The sequence below is a fragment of the Pteropus vampyrus genome, unplaced genomic scaffold (genome assembly GCF_000151845.1).
Source record: "Pteropus vampyrus isolate Shadow unplaced genomic scaffold, Pvam_2.0 Scaffold88, whole genome shotgun sequence".
NCBI lineage: Eukaryota > Metazoa > Chordata > Mammalia > Chiroptera > Pteropodidae > Pteropus > Pteropus vampyrus.
Window position 1 is genome coordinate 1,982,097 of NW_011888869.1, and position 13,682 is coordinate 1,995,778.

Consider the following 13,682-nt stretch of genomic DNA (forward strand, 5'->3'; position numbering starts at 1 on the left):
TGTTATATATTAAGTGAGCATGTAGGCATGAATTTATTTATGGGCTCTCGATTCTGTTCCATTGATCAATGTATCTGTTTTTATGCCAGTACCATGAGTTCTTTTCCTTTTTCTGTTTCTTGATGTTTATTAAACTATAGTGAGATTTACATTGCACTATAGGAAAGTAGGGCAAAATCTGTCTTCAGTTTTCTGCTGGAAGCTGTAATGCTGCTTGGCATATGAGTGGTTGATGCTTAATACAACCATAGTAAATAAATAAGTGACGTCTAGTAACAATTGATGCGAGGTTAAATGCCCTTAATAAGAAGTAAATTCTGAGGACAGTGCTATAATAAATGACACAAGAATAGAAAAAGTTGCATGAATTAGAGCGCATTTTAGTTTGGCCAGGAGATTGATATAAATTAAGAGATCTAAATCAGAATCAGAAAGAGCAGTTTAGACAAAATAAACAGTTGAGTGGAAGCTGAAAAGTATTGGGGCTACTCAGGTTTACTGGTTAGTTTTAGGAGCTAAGGCTGCTAAAGGAGGCAGGCTAAATGTAATTTAGACTTAATTTATATGCAATAGGAAATATATATATGTGTGTATATATATATTTTCTTTCCAATGCAGTTGTATCACCATAGCTATAATTTAGGAAGAGGAATCTAGTAGTTCTTTGCTTGGTGAATTGAAGTATGGAGCAAATGAGAAGTATGGAGAAACAGTAAAGAGTTAATTGCATTAGCAAGGTGTGAGGTAAGGGAGCTCAGCCTAGGGCTGTGTCTGAGAGACTGGAGGGAAACAGATTAATAAGTAGATGTTATGAAGTTAGACATGAGCAGACAGCAAAAAATTACTGCAGTCCCTGCAGACACTGTATCATATTTTTTCTCTGTCCCTTCTGAAATCATTTACCTCTGGAAGAGGAAAATCAAACTGATCTAAATGATATTAAATACTGTGTTAAAGGTCTCAAAGCAGCTTAAGAGCTAGTTTCCAGTCTAGGTCTGTGTGAATCTCAACTATAAATCAGAAATAAAGAAAATCAAAAATGCCAAAGGGACTCCAATTAGGGAAATTATAGCAAATTTTAGGAAAGGTGGTTTTGAGATAAGCCTTGAAGGGTGTATTAGGCAGACAATGAAGAAACAAGGCATTCTGCAAACAATTACAGATAGGCAAGAAAATATGGTGTAGATCTGTTGTGAAGAGTCAATTTTTGTTATAGCAGAAGTACATAAAATCCAGAGAAGGGAATGTTTCGAAAGTGAGCTTAGGTTAATTTGTAGAGCACATCAATAATTTGGTTTTGAACTCTGAAAGTGAAAAAAAAAACAACTTCAAAATAATGTATTAAGTGCCAAGACAAGATTATAGCTGGTTCCAACAGTTATTAGTTAAACCGTTCACCATATGTACGACAGGGATAAAAATTTATGTAGCTGCTGGTTTTAAATGAAGCAGTACATAAAAATTTTTAGTTCAGTGTCTGCCATAGAGTAAATGTTCAGTGTTTCTTAATTACTATTAACATGTTATATAATAATGGCAGTAATAAGAAAAAAATTACAACTAAGAATATAACCTTACTATACTGTCAACAATTCAGACTTGACTTTATAAACTCAGACTTTACCTTCGATATTAAAATAAAAAATTATAATCACTTTAAATGACTATTGTATGTAGGACAAGAGGAAAATTAGAAAATTAATGATAAATTTTGTTAAACAATATGAATAAATGGTAGAGTATTGCATTTCAACTAAATTTCTCATACACCTGGTCTGCTTTACCTTAACATCATTTATTCCTTTATTTCTTGCTAAAATTAAAATTCTTGACTTATTTCAGTGTATGACTTGGGTAATCATTCTGAGTTTATAATAATAATAATGAATCTCTTTAAATTATTTGCATTATAGAATTAACAATAAAAAAATAATGTTGTTTTTCACTTGTATAAATACAATAAGAAAAAAATGTTCCCCTGATGAATTTTAAATTTTAGTAATGACTTCATGAATCAGAAGAATAAATATTATTTATCCTACTTCTTTAAATCCAAAAATTATGGTAGTTCAAATAGTGTCTTCAAATATTTTAAAATAGTAAAAGATATGTGGTGACAGAAAAAAATCTAACTATGAGAGGTGAACACACACAGTGTAAATATATATATGCCTTACTGTTAAAGTGTACAGCTGAAACTTACTGGATTTTGTTAACCAATGTCACCATAAAAATATGATTAATTAACTAAAAAATAAAAAAATAAAATTGTAAAAGATGGTAAAAGGGATCACTTTAAAATTTAATAAGTGGTAGTATCAAAAGGATTATCGGTATATTAATTTTATGTTGGCAGGTCATAGATCAGACACAGGAAATGAAAAATATAATAAATAGGTTAATGTAACCTCTATTTTCATAAGGACTCTGATAATGATATCCAAAGAGTATATCTTTTTAAAAAATCATAAAATATAAAATATTAAGGTATCATAATAATGTATATCTCGAATGACTGCTGCCAAATGATTTCTACCTCACTCCACTTCTACTCTTAATAAAGACATTCGTGTTCAACAGAATCTCTTTGAATTAGATTTCATTATTTCCCAGTGTGAATAATTATTTGTATGGAAGTAGAGGTTTTCGATGTCAAAAACTGCCAAGCAAATTAAGGCTGTATGCAAGAAGCCAGGAATGCATGTTCAGTCAATATAAAGATACGTGTATCTATGATCTATTAAAAATACTTCTGAACATCATCTTCCTATATAAACTAATAGTCTATTTTCAAAATATTTTTATGAATCAATTAAAGGAGTTTTATCAGTTTTTTAAATAAAAAATTCAGAGTTCAAAATACTATGTATTTAATATTAATACAATTAAGTTTTTAAACAGAATTTAAACAACTCTTTAATCAGTTAAAAAACATAAGCAATGTTTTCTATCACTCACAATTGATGAAAAATCTTGATTTACATTATAAAAATCTATGTTATTTTAAGATTTTTTTGGCCTACTTACACAAAGCAACCACTACCTTCATAGCATATGGATCACAGCAAACCCTGAGTCCCTTTTGTTTCGAAGAAACTAAAAGCTATATTTATGGATCCAAAATTACATAAGCATAAAAATAAGCTTCTGTGTTATGGCAAAAAATTACCGTAATTTTATACTGTCTTTTCTTTAAATATCAGTTGTCAATATAGAAAAAAAAAAAGACTATAAATATCTCATTTCCTTCCCCCTCTCAAAAAATAATAAAAGTAAAAAAGAAAGATAAAGATAAAGTAAAGTTCCTATAATATAGAAAAGAATTCACCTAATCTTAGTCTAAACAAATACAGAGGAGATTGTAAGCATAACTAACTCAAATAATTGTTTTTAAGAATCACTTAAGGAAAATGTCATTTTTATTCCTCCTGAAGCTGTCTATTTTGAATCATTATGTGAGGTATATATACCCTATGGCATGCTGGTATATACACCAAAGTATAAAACTGCCAGTTTGAGGTTTGTTGCCTAATATTAGTGCATTCATGTAAATAATCCACTCATGACTAATGGCAGATTAGATTTAATAGGCAGTTTCTCCATATAGCTACTAATTTGGTGGGTTTCTCTTTTACATTTAATTTCAAAGGCTCTCTGACATCCTTTTCACTTTTCTTTATTTTTGCTTGAACCAAATCCTAAAGAACTGTAAAACTTGACATTTAGCTTCATGATTTTTTTTTGTTAAAGAGAAGCAAGAAATAGAACATTGTAACATAACAAGTGAATGTCGACAGTGGGCATTGGTAATTTAAATGAAAAAATGCATTTTTCTAAATATTCTAATCGACTTATAATAATAAATGATGATTTATTTTCCTACATGGATACCATACTGAGGTTATACCAACAGATTTACAACTAAACAAAAACAGTACAAAATACTATCAGGATTCACAGTGAATAGTTTTTAAAGCCACAAATCATTGTAAAGACAGAGAACACAAGCGCCACCAATGTTGTCTAAAAAAGACATCCCCTACTACCACTACTAATTTTACATTTCAAATTAACTTTGCCAAATAAAATCGAAAAGTGGTCAAACAAAATTGAAAAGCGAAGTATATATAAAATAAGTTTTTAGTCACATTCACAGAATATTTCCAGAATATTCTGTTGACTGTTATCATTAATTTATGCATGTATTCTCAAAGACAAAATTATTTATTTAGTAGTGTTGCTCTGTTAAGCTACAATAGGAGTCTTTCATTCAAAAGAACACTTTTGTTATGATACTTGTATTTTAAGTTTTAGCATTTTAATAAAACATTTCATCAAGAAAAATTCAAGAATTCATAAAATAAGATGCTATAGTAAAATGTATTTTCTTCCTTCAACAGAAAAATAATATATCCACTTTTAAGATGGAAAGAAATAGAATTCTCAATATACATTTTTCTTTTGTGTACATGTTTTATGAAAACTAGTTAATGCTTTATATGCTCAATTCAAAATATTATAGTCTAACCTATTAAATATATGTATGAAATAGGCTATGCAATGAGCGCATTATATTCATAAAGAAACTCCTTAATTTTTCAGGATGAGCTCTGCCCCTTTCTTACGATTCATTGCATTGTATCTTGATATTTTCTTTATTCATCTTAATTGTTATCTGAGTTTGTTTTTACTACTGTTGACTCCAAGAATGCATGTACTTGTTGGGAAGGGCTCCTGGTGGTTAATTGGGCTCAAATTTATAAACAAAACCTAGCATTATTAAATAGGAGCCCCTTACGATAGCTGCACTTCAGGGACTGCCTGCCACCTGAGCTGAACTGTTTTCCTGCATTGTGTTCCTGACAGTTCTTATAAAGGAGTTCCCGGAATCATATGCCAACCAATAGGACCAAGACTTTCCTGGTCCAATTGGAATTGTGCAGCTATATCCTCATTAGCATCTTCACTTCAGTTCCATTCTGACCAATCAGGAAAGTGCTTTTTGGACCACACTGTGAGGATTTGGAGTCCTCATTTGCAAGAGAATGGCCAGTCAGTGCCCAGGACTGGGGACTTCTCTCTCTATAAGTCACCTACCCTAGTTCAGAGAGTGCACTTTTTCTTTCCAGCTAAGACTCTGTTTGGCTGGAGCTGAAACACCTAAGGTGTCTCCCCAGACCAGAGAGTAGAGTAGCTGCTCTGTCTTAGTGAGCCGAGTGTTATGAAGTCATCTCAGCAGATCGAACCAGAGATGAGAGGAGCAGAACTGGACTATGTAGCCAGAGATGGGCCTTACCTGAGAGCCATCTCATGCCCCGGGCCAATTCTCAACCATGCTGTTCCACAGCTGTGCTGTATGACAGTTGAGCTGTTTGCACTGAAAAAAGTAGCCTCCTTCACTGCACCCCAAATTGGGGATTCTTGAATTGGTGCCAATGACTATTGGTTGACATTACTAAGCAAAGAGAGCCAAATAATCTATGCAACTACATAATTTATTTGTTTAGGGTAAAATATGTTTGAATTACTATTTCCAGCAAAACTCAAAATCATATGTGACAAAAGAAAAAAGTACCTAGAAATTTGCTATATATATATACCACAGCTGTTTTCTAAAGAGATTACTGGATCCTATTAAATGGATGGCCTTATGTTTTACTGAACACTTTGTTGAGTTAGCATAAGGACCTCTGAGAGAAGATGCAAGAGCTATTTTACTTTGCATAATAAAACTCAAGAGGCAGATCTGCACTGTAGAGTTTCTAAATTATGTTATTAGTGCTCCATTGATTTTGTCAATAAATAATGCCATATCAATCTATTTGGAAGCTTTATTAAATCCTAGAGCTTGGTGTCTACTAATCATACCTATATGAAACTATTTTTTTTAAATAATGAAATCCCCATATTTAAAATATAGCTTGCTCTTCAAATCCAACCTCGTTTCCCCATAGAAAATATTACAAAGCAAATGCAGGCTACTAATCTGACTAAGTGATATTCTGTCAAAAGAGGTGCTGGCCTATTTGGTTCATTCACTTTGGGCACTAGGCTCTTTTCTTACAAGGCTCTGAGCCCTGTTGATATAGGACCAAGCAGCGAAGCAACTCAAGAAATAATGAAGATAGCAAAGTGAACACAAATACACAATATTTAGCTTCAAGCAGTCAGAAATTTTCTAAGTATTTTATACTCAATGTGTGGGCTGCACTAAGGAAATTTGAATGTACTGCTTTAAAAAAAGGCAAAACCAATAACTATAATGAAAAAAAAATGGCATTACAGGTAGAAGTTTGAAGGGTGTATTGTATTTACTTCTTCAGAAATTAGATGAAGAAAGTTATCAAGCCTTTATGTAGAAGTACTGTTGCACCATATAAGAATGCTGTGAGGTTTACCAATAGTGATTTTGTATGCATGTGCACAGACTTATAAAAGTATATGTATACACTTTGTTTAATAAGCTATTTATGAACATCTTCTCTTTTTCAGATAGAGCAGACTCTACGCTCTGGACACATAAGAATCTCAAGAGGTAATAGGTCCTGGCAAACTAGAGTTTGTATCTGTGTGGAGTAGAGGGAACAAACAAGTAAAGAAACTGGGGAAAAGAAAGGTCATAGTTTCAGAATTAATAAATGCTTTGAATAAATTCTATTTGAGAGAATATAGATAGAAATAGCTCTGGTTTCTGGGATATTTGGAATCCTTTGTGTTTCTTAGTTTATTTCTCTTTATGAGAGGAATTAGCATATAGTATGAACTTTGCTGAGTTGTGATTTTGTGAGATATTTATCTAAGAACCATATTTGAAACAATTTCAATTGCTGCTTATTATTTTGAGATTATACTTTTCCTAAAAATGAATTGAAAAATTAGTATTTTCCATTTCTGATGTGCTAAGATTTCAATGTAACCAGACAATTTTAAATGCTAAAATTGTCTCCCTATACACCTGGCCTGTCCATGAATCATTTCTTAAGTATAGAGTTGTCTTGATATATGGCTAGCCATATATATAATTTTGCTTTAACAAAATTTGATAAAATATGATGGAGAATGATATGCTTTACTTTCATTTTCACAGATGTTTATTTTTCCCTTGGAGAAGCTTTAAAGAAACACATATCAAACCCAATCCCATATTAATCATTTCCTTGCTGTAATTTATAACGGAAAAAGAGTGCTATCGACCTACTCTCCAGACTGCCAGAATGGCGCTCTCTGCGTATTTCAATTTTCTTCATCTCCTGCAATGGAGCCATAGCCATTTGCAGATGGGATTATGACGGATCTGAAACAGGATAAATCCTTAGCTTCTTAACTGCTGCATTTGACTGCAAGCACTCTTACATTCCAAAGCTGTCCTACTTCTAGCACATCACGACAAAGCAATAATGCTGGGAAAAGTAGAAGGCAGCAGAGAAAGAGGAAGACCAAATAAGAGATGGACTGACTCCATAAAAGAAGCCATAGGCATGGGTCTACTGAAGCTGAGCAGAGCCGCTGAGGACAGGACATTGTGAATGTCACTCATTCATAGAGCCTTCAGGAGTTGGAGCCAACTCGATAAAACACATACTCTCTTATATTACACTCTGAGCACTCACTTGACATTTCAGGGTCCTAAAGGAGTGTCTCCAGCTACCCTCCACCTTTACAGCTCACCCAAATTGAAGAATAACACTGAGTTCACTGTCCACCAAATTCCTGAATTACCAAATCTGAGCTATTCATTCAACACCAATATCATTTTGGGATAGGTTTATGGTAGAGAAGGGCAGAGTGTTACAAGGAAACTTTGGAACATTATTTGTATATTTATTTATTTATTTTGTTTAGTAAGTTAAGTACAGAGGCAGAAAAATGTGTATGAACTGGCATTTTCACATTTTTTATATGTGCTTGTTGCTTTCAAAGTCTCCCTGTCACTGTGATGTACAGATATGCTCTATGCACATTATTCCTTATGTATTTATTGATTGAAATAGACACACACACACCCTTCCAAGTACAAACATTAATTTTAAGACACTACATGATCAACTAATCAACACACAAAGAAAAATGTAAATAATAAAGATATCAATTTTCTAACTGCTTTGGTTTTCTCTCAAGAAATAGGAATATTTTACAAGTAGATTACTAGAAAAATATAATCCCAAAAAACAAGAGAAGGAGTTTGAAATTCTAAGAAATATGATCAAATGGTAGCATTGGGGGTTATTTCAAGAGTAGGCAAACCTTTCAAAGCATCTCAAATAGCATTACCTAAATTGATATCTTCCCTTTCTACTTATAAGACTAGTCTTGGAGTAAATCAGGAGTAATTTCCTTCTTATATTTACTGTAAGTGTCCTCTGTGTCAGTTGACATCATCATGCTTGGACTAAATGGGGTTAAATTTGTCTTTAGTCTCACTCTAATTTGAGAAGACAAGAGACAAAAAAAAAGAAGAAGCATGATTTGCAGATATTACAAGGATCAGGCTGTAAATACATCTTTGTTTATCAAATGGCACCTGTTTTAAATTGTATCTAAGGTATTATTTAGTCAACAAAAATTTTAAAGAATTTCTGTGTATAGCCCTAAATAGCCCAAATGTTAGTTGTGCTCTTATAATCTAGGTGAAAATATCTTGCTGTCAACCTCTTCCTTACCTTCCGACTATTTTTATTCATGACAAATCAAAAGCTCTAACAAAGTCTTCTGCGTATTCTTGCATTTGTTGTAGCTTATATTTTCTGGCCTTCTTTGTATCTTGCTCTAAGCTTTATCAAATCCCTCTGCTCTGAACCACATTGGCTCCCATGAAGTTCTCATTTTTATTCCTCACTAACCAAAAAAAAAAAAAAATAATAATTCTTTAGACAATTATTGGAGATTTTTTCCATAGTAAAAACTATTACTTTTTAATTTCCAGCTAATTAAAATCATGCTAACAAAAGTCACTAACTCCCCCAATTTCTTAGCCATATTGTAAAAAATTTAAGAGTAGAACTATAATATTATTTAAATATATCTACTTACATTTAATGATATAATAATAACTTTGTTTCTTGGATACAAATTATAAGTAGAATAATGAAACATTTTCCTTTACATTTATAAAATACTTTTGATTAAATAAGATAATGAATCACTTCAGTTTTTATAACATTAATAAACATAATTGGTACTTTTGAGAATTATACATGCATTTTTATCTTTAACAGTTTCTTTTGCTATTACCTATCTGAATAGTTTTGTATATAGATGAAAAAAAATCCAAATTGAAATTCTTCATATAAGAAATTTATATTTCTCTTGTCATTACAAGACACATTACTTTGGCACTGCATAATCTCTTTAGCTTTAGAATTATGATTCATGATTTATGAATTACTTGCTTAAGTTTAGGTTTTAAAAAAAAATTATCTATTAACCGTGAGTCTAAAAAATAAGTGTCTAGTTAATATACATTGCTAGTTAACTGAAATGTATAATAAATTATTAATGTGATTAATACATAATTTATTAGTCAATAGAACTATTTCTGTGAAAATTAACAAAATATAAGATATAAAATTTTTATTCTTAAAAATATAAAGATAAATAATTATAGAGTGATTTAACTCAATATATTTCAATAAGCATCTGAAAATTACATATGTTCTTAGCTAAATTTCAAGTAGTTTAAATTTTCCCTAAATAATTAGGGGAGAGAGGAACTAACTAACTCACACTCAGGTGTATTAAAAATATCACTACAGAGTTTTAATAACCTTTAGAAAGAAATATTTAGTCAATAAATAGTCTCTTTAGAAGCTCAGCAAGTAGTTGGTACTATTGGGAAGACAGGACTATAATGAAGCCTCTCTCATCTTCCAAGAAGTTTAATTAAACTAAACTGTATTCACAGTTGGGGCTCACATGTGCCTATCTTAAAAAATGGCTGCTTGCTGGTCTGGAGTTTTTCTGTGTTATCTCCTGGACAAACACTCATATTCAAGAAAGAAGAAGGCTGAGACACAAGTTTGGTCCAATAACCAGAACTCAACAGTTTAAAATCTATTCTAATTTATATCAGAAATAATGTGGCATTGGTATATATGGTTTATCCCCAGACTAGGGCTCAGGTAATTGGATTTCTATGGAGAAGGAAGTGATAAATAAAACCAAAAGGGGATATTTTTACTAATAAATTCTTATTCTGTAGGATAGGATAGGAATAATTATATATGACCCAGGCCGTGTGGCTCAGGGAATGGGATGAAATTCAGTTGAGGAGCTGAATGAGTGGAAGGTATCAGGCCCTTATGCTCAGATATATGTATGTATGTATGTATGTATGTATGTATGTATGTATGTATGTATGCATGCATGTATGTATGTATATATGTATATATTATGGTGACATTGGTTAACGAAACCCAATAAGTTTCATCTGTACACTTTAACAGTAAGACATATATATATTTACACTGTGTATGTTCATCTCCCATAGATTTCTTTCTGTCACCACATATTTGACCTCCTTCCCGCTTCCCCTACCTTCTGGTAACCACTAGTCTATTGTCCATGAATCTCTGTTTGTTTGTCCCGTTCATTTGTTGCTTTCAGGTTTATATCCCACATATAAGTGATATCAGGTGATTTTCAACTTTTTCTGAGAAGAGATGAAATACTGCCATTTGTGACAACATGTATGGACCTTGAGATAATCATGCTAAGCAAAATGTCAGATATTTTAAAAATGGAAATTAGTTTTCTGAAATTCAAATTTACAGGGCCATTCAAAAAGGGACTTAAATTAAGCTCTCAAGGATTTTTAAAGTGCTGAGAATTTCGGACTGTCTTAAACAGTGAATAACTTCCCAAATTTTGTGAAGATTGATTAATTTTTTAAAAAACTACCGGTTTATCTTTTAATGAAGGTTTATAATTTTGTTTTCCTTAAATTCTTCAAGTCTTAATTTATCTTACAGACTAAATTAAACACATCTGAGAATTAAAGACACAGAAAAAAAATGGATAAAAAATTAGAAGAAACCACACAGGGAAAAATAAAGACTTTTAGCAAAATTGTAACTAATCTCAGGGGGACCCCCTGCACCAGTGCAGATATATGAGAAGTCTGGACAACAACTATTACAGGCAACTTAACATTCAAATACTGTTTTATTCCAATCTTTAGAAAAAAATGAAGTAAACTGGCTAAGGTCACAATAGCCAATGGCAATGATGTTGCTGGGATATTCGGGCTTAGATCTATCTGACAGAAGATTTAAGTTTTTATTACTGCTGTTCACTGCTTCCACACAATTCATGTGTTCTTGATGCTGTGCTTGTCACATGTCTAATATTGTGTTAGATACTAAGAAATCCAGTACAGTATATAAGAAATACAGTTCTTCCCTCAGTTCTATATAGTCTGGTTTAGGAAATAGTATAGCACTTTCTTCCTTCTTTATTTCTGTTTCTAAGAGAAACATGAAATAAGGGCCTACTGGTTTTTAGACACTAAGGATAAAAAATCCTGACTCTTGTCCAGGAGCTTTTTAGACACTGGAGGTAAAATTATTTGAAATGAGAGTATAGTAATCTGAGAGAAAAGCAAATTAATGTGAAGAGGGGTCAGAGGAAGAAAACTAATATTAATTAAACACATATTATGTGTCAGACCTTCTGTCTGGCCTGGAAATGCATACCAATCCTAATAGTTAGAAAATAGTCACAAATTCTGAAAAACACAACTCATAAAAACATCAACCTTAGCAACACATATTTAAACACATGCAAAATTTGGTTAGAAAAGTATGGTACATGAAATTAGTAGGAGAAAAGACCATATCTATCCCTCAGGTTTTTCTGATGTGAAATAAATTCTCATGTTGAAAATACTTTACATATTTAACAATCTATTTTTGTAAATGCATGCTAATTTTTACACTTATTCTTCACTTTAGTAATAGGAGTAATTACTTTGAAGTGCAGTAGGAAACTTGATGATCATTCATGTTCATTAAAATGGGAGCTATATGCAAATAGGATTGCTATAATTTAATTTAGTATTTTTTTACAAGTATTGGCAAAACACTCATGCATTTCACTATACATCCATAAAAAGAATAAAGACATTTAAACATATCCTCAAGCATACTTTTCAGTGTTTCTCATAATATATAAAAATAATCAAAATAAAATTTTGCTTTATATGTGTTTGCATTATGTGGATGTTCTAATTATTATTAGCTCAAAGTCCAGCTATGTAGCAATCATTTTGACCCTAAAGAGATGTTGTGTTTTGAAAGTATACCAGTTATACATAAAAACACATAGCTCTTACCGGATCCAGACAAATTTAAACTCCTGCCTCTGGTAGCTATTTTACCATAAAATACAATGTTTATTGTAGGGTAAAAGAAATACCTGAAACTGCACACTATTAACCCTATTGGTATTATAACCATGGAAATGTTGCCCTAAATAATTGTATTAATGATGCATTTAAAAACATTAAGCAAAGTTGACAATTGTATATTAAATACAGTAATAGAGTGGGATAAATAAAAGCAAGTGTTAGATATTAAATTATTGAGTAGTAATACTTTATCAACAAGGCAAAAATAGCAGAAGCATATTTACTAGTCATAATGCTTAATGCCAATTAACTGAAATTTATCTTCATCAAGTAAACATAAAAATACTATATATGTTTTTTGGTAACATTCTCAAATGGTACCATTTGTACTTTATATGCTGTTTTCTTCAATTTCCAAACTATTATAGTGCTTGCAGTCAGACCTAAAAATTATTCTTTGTGCAAATAATATATTTCAAAATATGTTTCATTTTTATTTTCTACTTATTTTCCATAAAAACATATAATGATTGTAATAGAATACGTGTTTTAATCACTTTATTGCTGAGCACATAATACGTGTTCTGAAAATAATGGTGAATTGCTTGACAAATGTATTGAGCTCTTGAAAATATATACTTGCCTGCACAAAAAAACAGTTTATATATATATATATAAACTGTTTATATATATATATCTTTGTGAGCCAGAATTCTGATTTATTAATCTCCCTTTTTATTTTTACAAGTTGAATTTTGCACTCTTTCAGAATTCTTTTAACTCCAACATTTAGATAATTTTCAATTTAATACAAGGAAAACAAATATATACAAGAATCAAATAATGGCTCATATGACATCTGGAGCAGTTCTCCATCATCAGAATTCACTTGAGAAACAGAACAAAATAATAGTTTGGTTCAGATTCACTAACATTGTTAAGCGGTGTTTATAAATATTTTTTTCAATAAATTATCAAGTTACATCATACTAGAAATTGTGATAAGTCCAAAATCTTTCCTTTTTAAGCATTTAAACTGCTTCTATGAAACTTTGGAGTGATGTCATTAAAAGTTATTACCTTTTCACCTCTGGTAAATATAGAACACGCTGATATGTTTTTTCAAAATGCAGAACTCAAACATTTCATGTCTACTTACTATACTTGTTAATACAATTTTATGTTAATTTCTAAATGGGCAAAATAATACAAGAATGTTATTACAATATATCGAATAGATTTCTATGATGATGGCTCTTTCAGTATACCAAGTTCGAATGTCATTATGTATTGGCAAGAATATTAACTATAAAGTCGACTAAAGAAATGCAACTCTATA

General features: G+C 31.2%; 1 protein-coding gene across 4 annotated transcripts in view; it reads right to left on the minus strand.

Annotated features, from left to right (window-relative positions):
• FSTL5 (follistatin like 5) overlaps positions 1-13,682 on the minus strand; it is a 567,145-nt gene that overhangs the window by 33,054 nt on the left and 520,409 nt on the right. The window lies entirely within an intron of this gene.